At 47.5% G+C, this 18,260-nt stretch overlaps 1 protein-coding gene across 1 annotated transcript in view; it reads right to left on the reverse strand.

The window, feature by feature from the left end:
* Positions 1–17,934, reverse strand: part of PTAFR (platelet activating factor receptor) — a 39,622-nt gene extending 21,688 nt beyond the window's left edge. Inside the window, exon 1 of the mRNA XM_090056701.1 lies at positions 17,593–17,934. The gene's annotated coding sequence lies outside the window, so the exon portion shown is untranslated. The remainder of the gene's footprint in view (positions 1–17,592) is intronic.
* Positions 17,935–18,260: the final 326 nt, after the last annotated feature.

Consider the following 18,260-nt stretch of genomic DNA (forward strand, 5'->3'; position numbering starts at 1 on the left):
GGGAAGGGCAGCAAAGGCCTGCCCAGAGCCTGTGCCAGGCTGCTCATGGCAGGTGGTGGGGAGGCTGTTGGTGGCTGCACTGGGATCTGGGAAGCCTAGTTATAGGTACTAGACCCCTCTTCCCCTCCCCTCCTCTCCTCCTCACTGCTCTCTCCTTCCCTCCTGCCTGCCCTGCTGCCTTCCAGTTCCTGCTGGGGCACTGTGCAGCTTTTCTTCCCTGCCCCACGCTAAATGATCACTGTTAGGCTGTACCTGGCTATCACTGGGCTTACCAGTTAAACAATAAATCATTTAACTGTTCACATCCCCAATTCCTTTCCTCACTTTTGGTACTATGTGCTGTCCCTCCATAGTGTGCTATTGTTGGCTGACAAGCAGGGTACTCTGGCAATCCAGAGCACCAGACCCTTGGGGAGGCAGAAATTGTCCTTGTGTGAATTCCTTCCTCCCTCAAAAAAAACCAAAACCATGGGAAACTGAATCGGAAACAATATTCAGATCTTGCTTTGTATAGCAAGTCTGCGCAATGATTTAGATCTGCACTCAGGTGAAGCAGGGAGCGAAGAGCAGTTGCCTGCTTTCCTTAACTTCCACCCCGTTCCAGCAGCACACTAGGCAGCAACATTCTCCTGTGGTAGGGCTGTGCAAGACCACTGCTGTGACTCCACCAATGATGGAGTAGACTTTCACCATCCCAGTCTCTGCTGACTCCCACCAGAGATGTTCTGGGGGCCAAAGAAGGTTTGGGGAAATCTGTGCTACCCAAATCTATTTGAATAGATTTAAATAAATCTATATAACATTAATATTGGAATTCAAATAGTATATGAATGATGAAGTGATACAGGTACCACTGAATCAAACCAAGCAATGATGTATTAATTAGTAATACTTTTTTAAATATCTGAACTAGAAAGAGATTAATCTTAAAATTTACTAAATCTTAAATTCTTAAAAGGCTTTAACAGGTGGCTAGCATTCTGGGTCAAGAGCTTTTTTTTTTTTTTTTTAACCTAGCTTTAGAAGTTTCAGAAGTAGCAGTTCATCTGAAAATGTGGAGCACAAAGATTGAGGTTAACCTAGACTTTTGTACTTGAATACCTGGTCCAACTCCAAATGCTATCTAGATAAAGCTAGAAAAGATATGAAAATGCACCTGCCAGGTTATTTAATCATTAATATTAATATAAACTCCAAGTTGTCTGCTTACATGCATCTTGCTTTTTGTCAAGCAAAACATTTCAACTATTTTATATAAGCTGTATGGGCCCTAAACCAGATCTAGCTACTCTAAATCCACTAAATGACTATAAGTGACCCTTAGACAACATCTCATACCCTTTCTCATCTTCTGAACTATTCTTGTCTATGACATTTTCTCACCCGCTATTTCCCTTTCCTGTTCATCTTGCCGAAATTCTGGTCAAACAGATGCAAGCAAATGTTATGCTGCGCCACCGTTAAGCAGATTAGAACCTACTGCACAATGTGTAAATCCTCTTGACTCTGTGTGTAGTGTTTTTACCCTTGTTTAGCATTTTCCCCTATTATTAAGGACTCCAGTTGTGTTGCACTTCTACAACAAGCAAATTTTGAAGCAGTACCAAAGTTTGCATTGCTCAGCTTTTCACTTGTGGCCAAATAAAATGCATTTGTGGTCTAAAAAGCTTCATTGTTCACTTTGTGCAGGAAATGTGGCATTCATCTGACAGACTGCCATGCAGTGGCTCAATTAATTCAGGCCCAGGTAGGCCAAATCACCTCCTTTACCAGCAACTGTATGTGTCACAAGCACAGCAGGAAAAGTTTAATGGAGGAAAAAAATGGCCATATAATGCTAACAACAACTTCGGACAGTGTCAGCAAAGTAGACACCTATACCAGCTGAGCACCCACAGGCTCTCTGACAAAGGAGGCAATAAGCCTATCCTTATAAGTTATTTGCTGTCAAGCTTTGGAAGCACTTGGATTATTTTTGTATTTTTTTTCTGTACCCTCTCCAGTTTTTCAACATCCTCTTGAAAACATCAAAACCAGGTCGTAAGCAGTATTCCAGTACTGGTTTCAATGCCACATATAGAGGTAAATTCACCCGATATCCCCTATTCATTATTTCCTTGTTTACATACCCAGAGGTCTCATTAACCCTTCTCAGGTGTGGAAAGTGCACTCATGTACCAGCATCCCTGTGCTTCAAAATGGCAGTGGGGGCACTTGAACTAAAGCTTGTTCAGTGACCTTTAGTTCAAGCTCTGGCAGACTCAATTATAGTTTCATAGTTTCATAGTAGCTAGAGTCAGAAGGGACCTAGGTAGATCATCTAGTCCGACCCCCTGCCTTGGCAGGAAAGAGCACCGGGGTCAGATGACCCCGGCAAGGTGCTCATCTAACTTCCTTTTAAAAATCCCCAGGCTAGGAGCCTGCACCACCTCCCCTGGAAGCCAGTTCCAGGCCCTAGCCGCCCTGACTGTGAAGTAGCGCCTCCTAATATCTAATCTAAACCTACCCTCCGCCAGCTTGTGACCATTATTCCTGGTCACTCCTGTGACTTAATCAAGTCCACTCTGACATAATGTACTTGCAGCACATCGAAGCAGCCTCCATGCTTGTGTACAGGTACCCTGAAACTTTAAATAGGAATCCATAGTGTCAGAAACATTCTGACTTGTTATGGTCTTTCTGAGCCCTTTGCAACAGAAGAACTGCTTTAGTATTTTTCTATCGTCAAAAAAGGACTGAAATTAGTTTTTTAAATAGGGTGCCACTAAATTATGGAGTGGGGTGCCTTGGGTCTAAAAGGTTTAGAACTGTTGCTCTAGGAGCACTGGAGAGGGGATTTGATGATGCTTTACTTGTGGCCTCAGGGGAGGATCTGGGGGGTGGGTTGTGACAATGTGGTTACTCCACCGTTCTGTTGTTGTGCAGCACTATGAGCTTGGATCACCAGACTTAAAGCCTCCCCTCTGGTCCTGGGCCAGCTGGGCCCCCGAGGGACTGGGCTGTGGTATATGATGGGATGTACCTTTTCAAAGGGCCTGCAGGGCAATGGTCCAGTTTTCCCTGATGCCCTGAGTGTGGTGGTTCTCCCTGCAGGATGCGAGTGTGTGTGCTGTTGTATCCTGTTTCCTAACAAAGACAAAGCTGTTTATCATCCCAGCTGCTTCTGCTGAATGCTGGCTGGAGGGCGAACCCCAGGGGCACGGAGGTCGGAGTGAGTGCCCCATCCCAGCAACCCAATGGCCTACAGTAAACGCTATTTGGTGTCAGCAGTGACCTGTCTCTTGGTGGAGTCACCAGCAGCCTGATTGAAGGGGTTACAGCTTTCACCCGCAACTAAAAAAAATAAATAAATACAAATGGAGCATTTCAAACCTCTGCCAGCATTATCCTTTACTGGAAATCTTGGGAAGAATTGGAGGAGATGGGAACAGAAGCTCCGATTTATACCTTGCAATCAAAGGCCGAGTAAGAGGCAGAGGATTATAAACTTGCAGTCATGCTTCACTGCACTGGCCATAAAGCCCCAGAAATTTACAACATGCCAGGGGTGTTTGCAGACCCTAATAGCAAAACCCTTACAGAGGTGCTTGCAGCATTGAAGAGCTACTGTGAACCCAGGAAAACCCTGTTTCTTTTAAAGGCATCTAAATTGCCAAAACGGATACAATGGGGCTGCAGGCATAGATGATTTTGTTTACAGAGCTCAGAAATAGAGCACAGCATTGTGAATGTGGATAAACTGAGGATGTTATGTTAAGGGACAAAATTGTCTTCAGCATAACTGACCGCAGACTCAAGGACAGGCTTCTGGAGAACCCCTCCAGGGTGCTTCTGCAGACATAACATACAGTTGAACAAAAGCAAAACTACCAAAATAAACCTCCATTGAAGTTTGCTTTACAAGAGAGCTATCAAGCTGCTCCGTTTACAAAAGGGGTGGAAGGACACACAAGCCTAGATCCTGCCAAGGAGTCAATATCCTATAAATGGGCAATGTCAGCAAAGCAGCACTCACAGACCTTAGACAACCTGAATACCTGGTATAGCAGTTATGACTGCTGACTTGCCAGTCTATTTTAAGTTAGATACTGGAGTAGAAGCAACACTGAAGCTCATATTATGTTGGTTGCGTTTGGCAGTGCATGCATCAAACCACAAGGTGCAATTATTGCATGCTGCAAAGCCAGTGCTAATGAATCCGATTTAATTTTGTATATAACAGACAATAGTGACCCACCAATACTTGGTAGGGTGGCATGCACCACCTTAGACCTTATCAGACAAGTCCATGGAATGGCCCTGACAGTACCTGCAACCAAGGCAGATCTTCTCAAATGATACCTGGACGTTTTCAAAGGTTTGGGGGGGCCAGTTTCCCAGTACCCACCACATTTATGTCGACCCAGTGATACCACCAGTTGTGCATGGGTACAGAAAAATTCCCTATGCAACCCTAGGGGATTTGAAGACCACTTTCAAAATGATGGCAGCTATGGGAGTCGTTATGAAGGTGACTAATCCCACACCCTGGGTCAATAGCTTTGTGAGCACACACAAAAAAAGGATGATTCACTACAATTCTGTCTAGACTGGGGTGGGCAAAATGCAGCCCCGGGGCTGGATGTGGCCCGCCAAACCATTCTATCCAGCCTGCAGGGCCCCTAAAACATTTAGAAAAGTAATAGTAATCTACCCTGGGCTGCCTGTCATGCAATAGCTTGCCGAAACTCAGTAAGCGGTCCTCTGCCCAAAATAATTGCCCACCCCTGGTCTAGACCCATGAGACCTCAACAAGGCAGTGTTGAGGCAGCACTTTTCTATTCCTGCTGTAGAAGATGTTCATAAGAGTTTGTCAGGTAAAAAGCTATTCACCATTCTTGATGAAAAGGATGGCTACTGGCAAGTCAAACTGGACAAGGAGTCAGCAGAGCTGTGTACCTTAAACACCCCATGGGGATGGTTTCATTCCAATCGCCTTCCCCTTGGTATTAAGTTGGCTAACAAACTATTCCAACAAAAGAATCATGAGTGCTTTGATGACATTCTGGGAATCCACATAATTTTGGATGACATGCTCATTGTGGCAGCTACCAAAGAGGAGCATGACACTATCCTGAAACAAGTCCTGGAGACAGCACATTTGAAAGGAGTAAAGTTAATAAGGATGAAATACAGTTTTTAGTCGATACCATTAGGGCCATATCTTCCCAAAAGATGGTGTCAAAGCAGACTATGACAAAGTAGAAGCCATCAGCAGGATGCCCCCTCCAACAGACAACAAGGGCCTTCAGAGACTCCTCGGAACCATTCAGTACTTTGCGCAATATATTCCATATGAGTCCAGCCTGACGGCCCTGCTGAAAGCACTTCTCAGGAATGACGTTATTTGGCAATGGGAACCTAAGCATCAGAAAGCCCTGGATAAGCTCAAGCAAACCATCACAAGGACACCTCTACTCAGGTACTGTAACCCAGCAGAGCAGATGGAAATCCAAGCTGATGCATCCAAAGATGGCCTGGGAGCATGTCTGTTTCAGCAGAAGCAACCAACTGCATATGCTTTGAGGGCTCTAACACAATCTGAGAGAAATTACGCGCAGATTGAAAAAGAACTTCTGGCAATTTGTCTTCGCCACGATGAAGTTCCACCAATATGTGCATGGCACCCAGGTAAGGGTGCAGTCAGACCACAAGCTCCTGGAAGCAATTTTTGCGAAGCCCAAAGGAAAGGCTCTAGCACGACTGCAAAGGATGCTGTTGCAGCTCCAAAAACATGACATCCAGATTCTCTATACTAAGGCAAAGACAAGTTGGTGGCTGACATGCTTTCTAGAGCCACAATGCTTGCCCCTCCCGCTGAGCCTGATCTTCTCCACTCAGCAAAGGTGGTTCGTGGTCTGACTGCAATGGATCCACTCAGTGGCCAGTTACTCCAGCAGTTACAGGAGCACACGAAGGCTGACACGGGACTACAAGTACTTAGAGCCCAGCATCTTAATGGATGGCCGAGCAGGCAAAAACAAATTAGACCTGAACTAAAGCCTTACTGGTCTCTCAGACCAAATCTGGATTCAGGATGATTTGCTCATGTTTGGCCTGAAAATAATCATTCCACACAGTGTAAGGACCAACATATTGACATTGCTTCACTCGCCCCATCAAGGTATACAAAGGTTGATGGCACGAGCGTGCCAAATCATGTATTGGTCTATGATGAATGCCCACATCGAGCAAGGGATTACAAATTGCACACCTTGTCAAGAGCTCTAACCCAGTACTCAGAACCCATGATCTCACATGACATCCCAGACCTGCCTTAGCTAAAACTGGCAGTGGACGTTTTTGACCTACGGGGACAGTCTTATTTGGTAATAGTTGATTATTACTCCAAGCACGCTCAATTTTTGCACCTGCCAGACAAAACAGCTGGCATAGTAGTAGCCAAAATGAAGTCTGTGTTTGCTCGCCATGGCATACCTAAAGAAATAGTTTGTGATCACATGCTATTTGCAAGCCACATGATGAAACAATCCGATTTGACTGGGACATAACCATCACCCACTCTAGTCCGGGTTATCCACAATTAGTGGTCAGGCTGAATGTACAGCTCAGACCATCAAATCAATGTTTAAGAAATGTTGCAGGATAGCTCAGATCTACACCTGGCTTTACTCAATCTCCAGAACATGCCTATTATAAGTCTTAAGTATGCTCCAGCACAACTTCTGATGGGGAGACTTTTGCACAGTACCCTTCCTGCTATAACAGTGGTGCTGACACCTAGACTACCATTGAATGCCTCCCACAAGTTGCAGAAACTTCAAAGGTGCCAAAAGAAGCACTATGACTGCACAGTTGCATTCTTGCCACCTCTACGAGTTGGGGGAGAAATTCAGGCTGCAAACAAATACAGGTTGGAGACCAGCTTCCGTTATCGCAAAAAGGGATGAACCACGTTCCTACATGGTAAAAAACCCCTGCAGTAATGTCCACAGGAGAAACAGAAGACACTTAAGAAAGGATCACTCATCAGTACCAGCAAAACATGTTCATGAAACCTATGAAATCTATGATGGACCTCAAGAGACAGCAGCAGAACAAACATCAGAAGTAAAACCACAGAGACTCCTGATGACACCATGCAAACTAAGAGTGGACGTGTGGTGAAACTGCCTACGAAGCACAAGGACTACGTCATGGATTAGCAGTAAAGGCTAGACCCCATTGGTGAGCCAAGTGCTAGCAACCTCTGCCTCCACGATCCCTAAATGTTCCAAGTTAAAATAGCTACTGATGAACATCAACTACAGGCAGTCCTCGACTTGCAACGTCTTCAGTTGCAACATTTCGCACTTACAACATTTATAAATTGACACCATTACAATTTTCTGACATCCATTTCAACTTTTTTACAACACTTGATCTGACACCACGCCATGCCAGTGAACAAGTTTGCTGCATCACCCATCTCCCTGGAGAGAACCCGTCCAAACTTTCTTGGACACTTTCTTTAAGAAAGCAGCCAAGACTCCAGAAAAACCTGCAGCCAAGACTCCAGCTAAGAGCCCTTCAAAAAGTCCACCAAAGTCACCTCAAAGAAGTCTTTCCAAATCAATATGACTGCTATTTACAATATAAATACATTAATGTAGCTGTATTATTCATCTATAATTGATTGAGTACAAAATTCTGGGTTATTTTTTGGTGAAAATAGGGTATCAGGCCTTGGTTCAGGAACCAATCCCCATTTGTAACGTTGTTTCCTATAGGAAAATCGGTTCTGAGTTGCAATGTTTTCACTGAAGACGTGGTTTTCAGGAACCAATTGTGTTATAAGTCTGAGAACTGCCTGTACTTAAGAGGAAGCTCCCACGGCAAAAAAGGGGCATGTGGTATATGGAAGGAACCTTTAAAGGGCCTGTGGTGGAACGGTCCTGTTTCTTCCCCCTGATGCCCTGTGGATGCAGTTTGTCGATGTGTGGTGGTTCTCCCTGCAAGCTGCGAGTGCACGTGCTATAGTATCCTGTTTCCTAACAAAGACAAAGCTGTTTATCATCCCACCTGTCTCTCCTGAATGCTGGCTGGAAGGCAGAACCCCAGGGGCATGGAGGTCTGAGTGAGTGCCCCATCCCAGCAACCCAATGGCCTAGAGTATAAACGTTATATGGGCAGGAAGTAGATGCAGGAAGGGGAGATCTGCCTGCCCTTGCTGCTGTCCCCAAACCAGGTGGGGGGGAGACCCCAAAGCTGCTCCTGCCCCAACTCCAGTCATGGGAGGGGACAGTGGCATCAGCAGGTGGGTTCCCCCTTCCTGCCCCTGCAACTTCCCCTCACCATCCCAGGGGCTCCAGCTATATCTCACCCACACCCCAGTGTCTGAGCTGCAATGGGGGTCACATCTACCACACAGACACCCCTTTTCAAATTGCTAAATCTGCCTATGGCTTGGTGGTTAGAAGCTTGCACTGGGTAAACAGAGGTAAATCCTCAGGGCAATCCTGCCTACCTCCCATGCCACCATTTCATAATTTCTAGGGTCAGAAGGGACCTGAGTAGATCATCTGGTTCAACCCCTGCTATAGCAGGAAAGAGTAGTGGGGTCAAACGACCCCAGCAAGGTGTTCATCTAGCCTCCTCTTAAAGACCCCCAGGGTAGGAGCCAGCACCACTTCTCTTGGAAGTTGGCTCCAGATCCTAGCCGCCCTGACAGTGAAGTAGTGCCTCCTGATGTCTAGCCTGAATCTACCCTCTGCCAGCTTGTGACCGTTATTCCTGGTCACTCCTGGCAGTGCTCGGGGGAACAGGGATTTCCCCAGTGCCTGCTGATCCCCCCTGACTAGTTTATAACAGGCCACAAGATCCCCCCTCAGCCTTCTCTTGTGGAGGCTGAACAGGTTCAGGTCCTGTAGCCTCTCCTCATAGGGCCTGCCCTGCTGCCCCTAATCATGCGAGTGGCCCTCTGGACCCTCTCCATGTTGTCCACATCCCTCCTGAAGTGCAGCGCCCAGAACTGGATGCAATACTCCAGCTGCGGCCTGACCAGTGCCGCGTAGAGGGGGAGGATCACCTCCTTGGACCTGCTTGAGATGCATCTGTGGATGCATGACAAGGTGCGGTTGGCCTTCCTGACTGCCTCCCCACACTGCCGGCCCATGTTCATCCTGGAGTCAATGATGAAATTGATTTGCAGTGAGGACTGAGCTAACCTCTCCCAGCCCTATGCACATGCTTCCCTGCCTCCACAACCTGGAGTAGCACCCCCAGAATGACGTGTCTGGAACTAACTCTTAGAATAAGTGCGTCCTTTCTTTCACCTTCTGCCTGCACTGGGGGAGACTGGCAGCTCCAGGGCCTGGTGTCCTAAAAAGGAAACAAAACATGGGTGTTCCCCAGCCTCAAGTACTGTAACGAAAGGAAGTGGCTCTTCCTCTTCCCCTAAGTTCTGCCACCTACTTCTCCCTGCTGTCTCCTTCCCTATCCTGCCAGGAAACACATCTCCATCAGGCCTGAGCTTTTCTTCTGGCTGGATTCTCAGCCTTTGGCACTCACTGAGCCAGCACTTGCATGCTGAAGAGCTAGAGGGGTACCTTTGATCCAGGATGGCAGGCCTCTGCTCTAATATTAATTAATGAAAAGTGAAACAAAAAATGAGGATGTTGTAAAATCACTAGATTTCTAAATATAATGATAACTATGAAAGTTTCCTGTGCATGTCAGATATGCATGGAGTCTGTAAGTTAATCCATTTCTATAATTATCTTTGTGATTTTCTGCCTATTAATCAGCACAATTTGAAAGTCAGTTTTAGTACCAGTAGTTTACTTACAGCTTTTGCTAAAACAATACAGTAAAATGAACAGTAAAAGTGATATATAATAAAATAACATTTAGATCATTTAGAATTTTTGCTAAAAGCATAAAATAAGTTAATCCATTATTCCAGTTTACACAATATTAAAGCAGAACATAGCACATGATGGTATAAAAAGATAAAATGAAGACGTAGACAGTGAAACAAGGCAGAGGAATTCTATATGATTTTGGTCCTTATTCTTTTTGCAAGTAATGCAAACACACGTAAGGAATATATGACGAGCAAGAACCCAGCTTGTTTTTCCCTCGTTACCCCAGTATTTAGTTTCTCATGAATAAAGCAATCCATTTGCCTCAAAGAACAAACAAGACCACAAATAGTGATTTAAGTCATCCATCTTTCTTCCCACAAGAACATATTCTTTCTTTATATGTCATTTAAGACCGTCTGCCCATGCTGGTACACAAGTGCAAGTCTCAGTAGAGTGAATCTCAGTCTAGTAATGGCTTCTTGTTGTTTATAGTTTTGACCACAAACAGGTTTCTAGGCCAAAGGAGTGCTTTATTCATCTTAAAAAGGGGAATTTGAGAAAGTCTTACTGCCAGAATATCTGTATGCATGCTGGTATCTTTAATTCTTAAATGTATGTCTTGTTTTAAATATAAGTGAAAAACTGCATAAGTGACTCCCATTACATTTCCCAGGCCACTTATCTGGAGAAGAATATAGGTGTTTTTTAACCACGCACACGAAGGAAATCAGTTAATTACCAGAAACAATAAATCATCCCATTACTTACTTGCAACTAATTCCAAACAATGAATAAAGCCAAGTCTCAGTTCTTTGCATGCAGCCTCATCAAGCAAACTGACACTTCCAAGTGGCACAAGAGGGTGGATGATCTACAGAGATGCAAATCCTAATCTCCACAGAAAATTCTTGGGAGTGGCTTTGGAACTGCACATACTCCATCCTGCTCTGGGCTGAGAATGAAATGCATCTCAGCAACAAGGGAAAAGCTCCTCACCATCTCAAGCACTACTACAGGTCTGGTGCTGAATTTACCAAACAGCAAAGTTCTAAGCATACGCAAGGAAGCCTGGAGCTGGAAGAGGAGGGGGTCTCAGGGCCCCAGTAAAGATTGCTATAGATTGGAACATGAAGAATAGGTTGGTACCACTTCCCTGACTCTAACAAGGGATTCTGCTCCATCATCTTTGCTGAAAGTAGCACCTAGCATAGGATTGAAGAGCACGTTTGGAAATCTTGGCCTGTTGTGCCAAATAGTCTGCAGAAGGAACTGCTGAGGAATTTGCCCCTAATCCTACAAACTCTCCAGCCCCAGGCAAGCTTATATTGTTAGCCACCAATATCAGCACATTTAGAGCATCTCAGCCACTGAATACCAAGGGCTAAACTACTGAGCAGATATTTCCCCCTGCACCCTACAACTGTGGACTTTCTTGCAGTCCAAGGTGGAGGTTTTGTTGAAGTGTCTTGTTCAAATATTAAGATCACGTCACAGATTTGATACAGTATGCTAGAAACCATGCTAATGAGCTACATCTCCAAGGGCATCCTTGCTCCATGCCCTTTTTGCAGGATCTGACTGGTTTAGGGGTTGGGATGACCAGGCAGTGGCTGGAGTGAAAAGTCTTAGTAACTGGTGCCAGGGATATAATTATCAAATTTGGTGCCCTGGGCAAAATTTCCCAGGGCAGGGAGATGGGGGTGCTGAGGGATGAGGAGGGTCTTACTTGACCCCTGGGAAGTCTGCTACTTCCCGGGGGCCCACATCCGAGACATTGCGGAGAGGATCCCGCAGCCCCTCCGGCCCACAGACCACTACCCCATGCTCCTTATTCACGTGGGCACCAAAGACACGGCTCGGAGCACCCCCAGCCAGGTCATGAGGTGCTACAGGGAGTTGGGAGCGGGGCTTAGGGGTCTGGGAGCTCAGGTGGTGTTTTCGTCGATCCTCCCAGTCTCGGGCTATGGGCTCAGGAGGGAGAGGAGGATCCACGCAGTGAACCAAAGACTGCGGAGCTGGTGTCATCGGGAAGGCTTTGGCTTCCATGACCACAGCCCGCTCTTTGGCGAGAGAGGCAGCAAGCTGCTGGGAAGAGATGGCCTCCACCTCTCTCCCCTGGGGAGGAGGCTCTTCTCAGCCAGGCTGGCTGACCTGCTCCACCGGGCTTTAAACTAAGCCCGCTGGGGGACGGGGGGACTACTGCCTCTGCTGGCCTGCTGAGCGACCCTTGCAAAGCCAGCAGACCAAGGCACTTAAGAGAGCCCACCCCTTCCCCAGCCCTGGCACAATCTGTGGGCAAGGCAAGAGCCCCTAAGGGCACACTTGCCTGCCTGTACACTAATGCCAGGAGCCTGGGTAAAAAGCAGGAGGAGCTCATTCTCCTGCTCAGTGCAAAGAATTATGACGTTATTGGGATAACGGAGACCTGGTGGGACTCCACCCATGACTGGACCACGGGTATAGAGGGCTATACCCTGTACAGGAGGGATCGTGTTGACAAAAGGGGCGGGGATGTAGCTCTCTATGTGAAGGAAAGCTATATGTCCCTGCAAGCTGATGTTGGCGACCGACATGGACAGCTAGAGACCCTCTGGGTAAAAATTCGTGGAAAAAACGGCACAGGGGACACAACAGTGGGAGTCTACTACAGACCTCCCACTCAAAGTCCTGAGCTTGACCAGGAGTTCGCCCGGGAACTGACTGAGGCCGCTTGCTCCAGGACCTTGGTTGTCATGGGTGACTTCAATTACCCGGACATCTCGTGGGAAGATCACTCAGCAAAATCCAAGCAGTCGCAAAGCTTTCTCTCGTGCGTGGATGACCTCTACCTGACTCAAGAAGTCTATGGGCCAACGAGAGGCAAAGCGCTGCTCGACCTGGTACTGGCTACGGGGGACGACCTAATCGGCGACCTAGTGATCGATGGGAAGCTGGGTGACAGCGACCACAAGCTGATCACCTTCACCATCCGCCATAAAGCTGGCAAGTCAGTCAGCAACACAGAAGTCCTTGACTTCAGAAAAGCCGACTTTGACAAGCTCAAGAGTCTTGTTGGTCAGGCCCTCAGGGACCATGACCCCAGGGAGAGGGGAGTTCAAGAAGAGTGGTTGCTTCTCAAGGAAGCGATCCTCAATGCACAAGCTAAATCTAGTCCAACACAGAGGAAAGGCAGCAAGAAGGCACAGCAGCCCTCCTGGCTCTCCAGGGTCCTAGCGGACCTCCTGCGGCTAAAAAGGAAAGCCTACAAAGGATGGAGGATGGGATTCACCTCCAAGGAGGATTATTCTGCACTGGTCCGGTCCTGCAGGGAGCAAACCAGGAAAGCCAAGGCTGCAACTGAACTCCAACTAGCTTCAAGCATCAAGGACAACAAAAAGTCCTTTTTCAGATATGTGGGGAGCCGGAGGAAAAGCAAGGGCAATGTTGGACCCCTGCTAAACCAGATGGGGCAACTGACAACTGACACCCAGGAAAAAGCCAACCTATTAAATGGGTACTTTGTGTCAGTCTTTCATCAGTCCCATGGGATGCCCGTGCCTGCTATGGGACAGGGAGATCCGGGTGATAGGGATCCCCTACCCTCCATAAATGCTGACCTCGTGAAGGAACAGCTTGAGAAGCTGGATACCTTCAAGTCAGCCGGCCCTGACAATCTGCACCCCAGGGTACTCAAGGAGCTGGCGAGCGTCATAGCCCAGCCCCTGGCACGGGTCTTTGAAAACTCCTGGCGCTCTGGTGTAGTGCCCGAAGACTGGAAGAAGGCCAATGTGGTGCCGATCTTCAAGAAAGGGAAGAGAGTGGATCCAGCTAACTACAGGCCCATTAGCCTGACTTCTATCCTGGGGAAGATTTTAGAAAAGTTTATTAAGGAGGCCATCCTTGAGGGACTGGCCCAGGCTAACATCCTACGGGATAGCCAGCACGGGTTTGTTGCGGGTAGGTCTTGTTTGACCAATCTCATTTCCTTCTATGACCAGGTGACCTATCACCTGGACAAGGGAGAAGAGATTGATGTGATATATCTTGACTTCAAAAAAGCCTTTGATCTGGTATCCCATGATCACCTCTTGGCCAAACTGCCCAGTTGTGGCCTTGGCTCCACCACGATCCGCTGGCTGGGAAACTGGCTCCATTGTCAGACCCAGAGGGTTGTAATCGATGGCAGTCACTCATCGTGGTGCCCTGTGACCAGTGGGGTCCCTCAAGGCTCTGTCCTGGGACCCATACTGTTCAACATCTTCATTAATGATGTGGACATTGGAGTCAGAAGCGGACTGGCCAAGTTCGCCGATGACACCAAACTTTGGGGCAAAGCATCCACGCCAGAAGATAGGCGGGTGATCCAGGCTGACCTGGACAAGCTCAGCAAATGGGCAGACAAGAACCTGATGGTGTTTAACACCGAAAAATGCAAGGTTCTCCACCTCGGGAGGAAAAACCTGCAGCATCCTTATAGGCTTGGCAGTGCTACGTTGGATAGCACTACAGAAGAAAGAGACTTGGAGGTCATCATTGACCACAAGATGAACATGAGCCTGCAATGCGATGCTGCGGCTAGTAAAGCGACCAAAACGCTGGCTTGCATCCATAGATGCTTCTCGAGCAAATCCCGGGACGTCGTTCTCCCCTTGTACTTGGCCTTGGTGAGGCTGCAGCTGGAGTACCGCTTCCAGTTTTGGGCTCCACAATTCAAAAAGGATGTGGAGAAGCTTGAGAGAGTCCAGAGGAGAGCCACGCGCATGATCAGAGGTCAGGAAAACAGATCTTACGATGACAGGCTGAGAGCCATGGGGCTCTTTAGCCTGGAAAAGCGTAGGCTCAGGGGTGATCTGATGGCCACCTATAAGTTTATCAGGGCTGACCACTAGGATCTGGGGGAACGTTTGTTCACCAGAGCACCCCAAGGGATGACGAGGTCGAACGGTCACAAACTCCTGCAAAACCGTTTCAGGCTGGACATAAGGAAGAATTTTTTTACTGTCCAAGCCCCCAAGGTCTGGAACAGCCTGCCATTGGAGGTGGTTCAAGCACCTACATTGAGCACCTTCAAGAGTAAATTGGATGCTTATCTTGCTGGGATCCTATGACCCCAGCTGACTTCCTGCCCTTTGGGCAGGGGGCTGGACTCGATGATCTCCCGAGGTCCCTTCCAGCCCTAATATCTATGAAATCTATGACCCAAAGACTCAAAACCCCTGCTGCTCCTGCTGGGTCCCCGCACCTAGCTCCTATTGCTGGGTGGCACAGGGCTGCTTCTGCCCTGCGCATGCACTCCACTCCTGCAGCTGGGTGGCAAGGGCTGTTCTAGCCCGGCTTTTACAGCCGGGCAGTGCAGGGCTGCTTCTGATACAGCACAGACTTTGCCTTCACCTGTAAGTCTGCACCTGGGGCAGGTACTCCTCTCATCCCCCTCCCCCAGTCATGTTACTGATTGCTGCCAGGAATTCTGGAATAACAAACTTAACTAACTCTTTGACTCCATAAATTTTATGCTCAGCTGTCTTAGGCTGTTTCCTGAATCGCCAGTGCAACCCCCTTTTCTGCCACATGAGCTACTCTCAACACTTTGGATGGAAATTGTTGGTTCCTGATTGCCAGGAACATCTGATGACAGTGGGTCAGTACAGACCCTGACTCCCTGCTGGAAAGAACTGTGCTCCTGTGGAAAACAATGGCTTTTCTTTTGGTAGGGAAAGTAGCTCTTAGCTCTGAGTTCAGTGCTCTCAGCGTGACACCCAAATCCTCAGTTTTGCTAACAGTACAGAAATCAGACATCAAGTTGACAAAAGAGAAACCTAAGTGTTCTGACTGCATGGTTGCTACGGAGCTGCCGAAACAGGGAAACATGTGGTTTCATGACATTGTCAAAATAGTAAAACACCTGTGCTGACAAATCACAAAACTGTGTCAAAAAGTGAGCAGCTCGCCCACAAGGCAGATGCTCAGTGCAACCCACCTAATCCTTAACCACAACAAGATACAACAAATACAATATCAGCTCGTTAGCACAAAGCATGCAAGATCTATTAACCACAGGTAAGAAACCACTTAGCCAATCACAGTAAGGGTTAATCGAAATTTGGTTCTAAATTCCGCTTGAATGCGAATAAATTTGAGGCAAAATTTGAGCAAAATGTGCAGCTCTTTGGGTTCCCGTAGAAGTGTACTACTGGGGGAAGAGATGACTTGAGAAGCTTTGCGGGTGCTGCAGAACCAACAGCTCAGCTGATCTGCTCCAAGCATCATCTTTAGAAATTGTGCATAAGAAGTAACAAGGCTTAAACATGCTATATTAGATTTTGTGAGTATACTCTAAGTTATTCTTTCTCTCTTAAATAAAACAAAGCTTGCCTTAGAGATCTGCATATCTACTTTAAGTAACTCATCCACTTGACCCATTACGGGTACAACACACATACCATGCAGTTTGCTGGGTGAAGAATAGGCGATAAAACCTTTAGGACCACGGTTGCCTACATCAGCTCCATACAAGCATACTGTGGCACTTGGCTTCTTTAGTGGTGAGCTTCAGCCTGCTTACGTAACTTCCCCACTGCACTGGGGACTGAAAGTTGTTGTAAATCCAAATAACAAGGTCTCACAAAGTACTAGCCCTTGCTTCTTGGCAACTTTGCCTCATGTTCAAAACACCGAAGCAAACCAAGGAACAACTGACTGACACGAAACAGCAATCCAGTCTCACCCCTTCATGGAAGCACAGCAGCAGGCCTGTTCTCACCGAAGGCCCAGGTACGGGGTTGATCCCTACAAGGCAGGCTGAGGGTTAAATCACACAGGCTTTTTGAGACCAAGCAAGGAACAAGCCCCAAAGCAGAGGCAATTGTGAGATTCTTTTAACCCAAAGGCTCCAGCATAAGCACTTCAAATCCTTAGTATCACACAGGGAGGCTGGCTTGGCTACAACCACTTATGGCTTTCTGAGCCAAACCTGGGACTCCCAAGACAGCACACTTTGATACAGAGTGTGGCATTCATGCTGTCTGCCTTAACGAGCAGTTCATGTTGCACAGAGAACAGTAATTAAAGAGGGAGAGGGAGGATCATGTAGCAGTAAAGAAACTAGCCAGAGTCATAAAGACATGATTCAGTACCTTGCTCTGCCACCAACTCTCTATGTAACCTTGGGCAGGTCATTTAATCTCTCTGAGCTTAGTTTCACATCCACACAATGGGGACAACAAGCCTGCCCTGCCCCCAAGTATGCTGTAGTTTCACATGACATTAGACTGAGAACTGTGGAGGCCATTGGTCAATGTGTCAAACAGCCTCAGGAGAAGGGTGGCATGTCTGAACGTGCTTTGGCTAATTGTGGCAGGAAGTCCTAATCCTCCCACTGATTTCTGTCCTGGCTTGTAAGCATGCACCCATACAGGCTGACTGGGAGACAGCTTGATTGCCTCCAGCTGAAGGGCAGGGCAGAGCGATTATGAGGGCAGGAGGAAAGGCAGAGAAGCAACACAGCACTCCATGAAGCCTCAGTCAGCAAGCTGTGGGGAGCACCAACAGCCCTGGCTATCTGCTGAGCATCCCAGGGACAGACCCCTTGCAGCCAGATGCAGAAGGAGCTCTCAGGGCCTGTCTCTGTGAAGCTGCTAGATGCCCAGGTCAGGTTGTGCTCCAGGCACACAGAGGAAGCAGAGGGGCTCTAGAGGCAGCTTTGTATGGCGGGAGCTTGGAGGTCAGCACAGAACTGGCTGCTGAGAGAACATAGAGGAAAAGGTCTTACCTGGAAGAACAGAGCAGCTGAACACTGGGAGCTTGGTCCACTGGGGACCCTTCAACAGGACCACCTCCAAGGTGTGCCTGAGAATGAAGTCTGCCTTCTCTCTGCTCAGAACGCTCTCCTGGCAAGAAGTGAGCAGGAGAGAGAGCTGGGAAGGGGAAGGGACGGCAGACTCACAAGTGTTTGCATCACTTTCCTTCTAGTGCTTGCAACATTTTCAAGAGGTGCATTCTCGAAGCCCCACCCAGATCAGATTCCAGGGATTACACGTAATGAATCTGGGAACTTGGCAATAATTCCTACAACCATTTAGTCTTTCCAGCAATTGTTAAGGAATGCAGAAACTGCTGAGGAGCCAAGTGTTGTGTGTGTTGTTCCCACCGCCCCCAGCAAAGGGGTTGTGCAAAGACAGGGCATAAATAGCATTTTGCAGATTAGACACTGGATGCGTACTGTAGTTGCTATTTGTATTTACTAGTTGCACTGCAGTCGCACCTCTGAGAGAGCGCTAAAGGGTTAAGCTCTATCAGCAGGGCACTATGCATGTTCGTAACAAAGTCTGACCTGCTGTGGAAGGTCTTAAGTAGTGTACTGTAGAGCCAACCAAGCTGTCATTAACATGTCACAATTATGATCAGTAGCAACAGGAACCAAAGAACTAGCTGAAGCAC

This window comes from Crocodylus siamensis, chromosome 7 (assembly GCF_052110815.1).
Source record: "Crocodylus siamensis isolate JL-2025a chromosome 7, ASM5211081v1, whole genome shotgun sequence".
NCBI classification, from domain to species: Eukaryota; Metazoa; Chordata; order Crocodylia; family Crocodylidae; genus Crocodylus; species Crocodylus siamensis.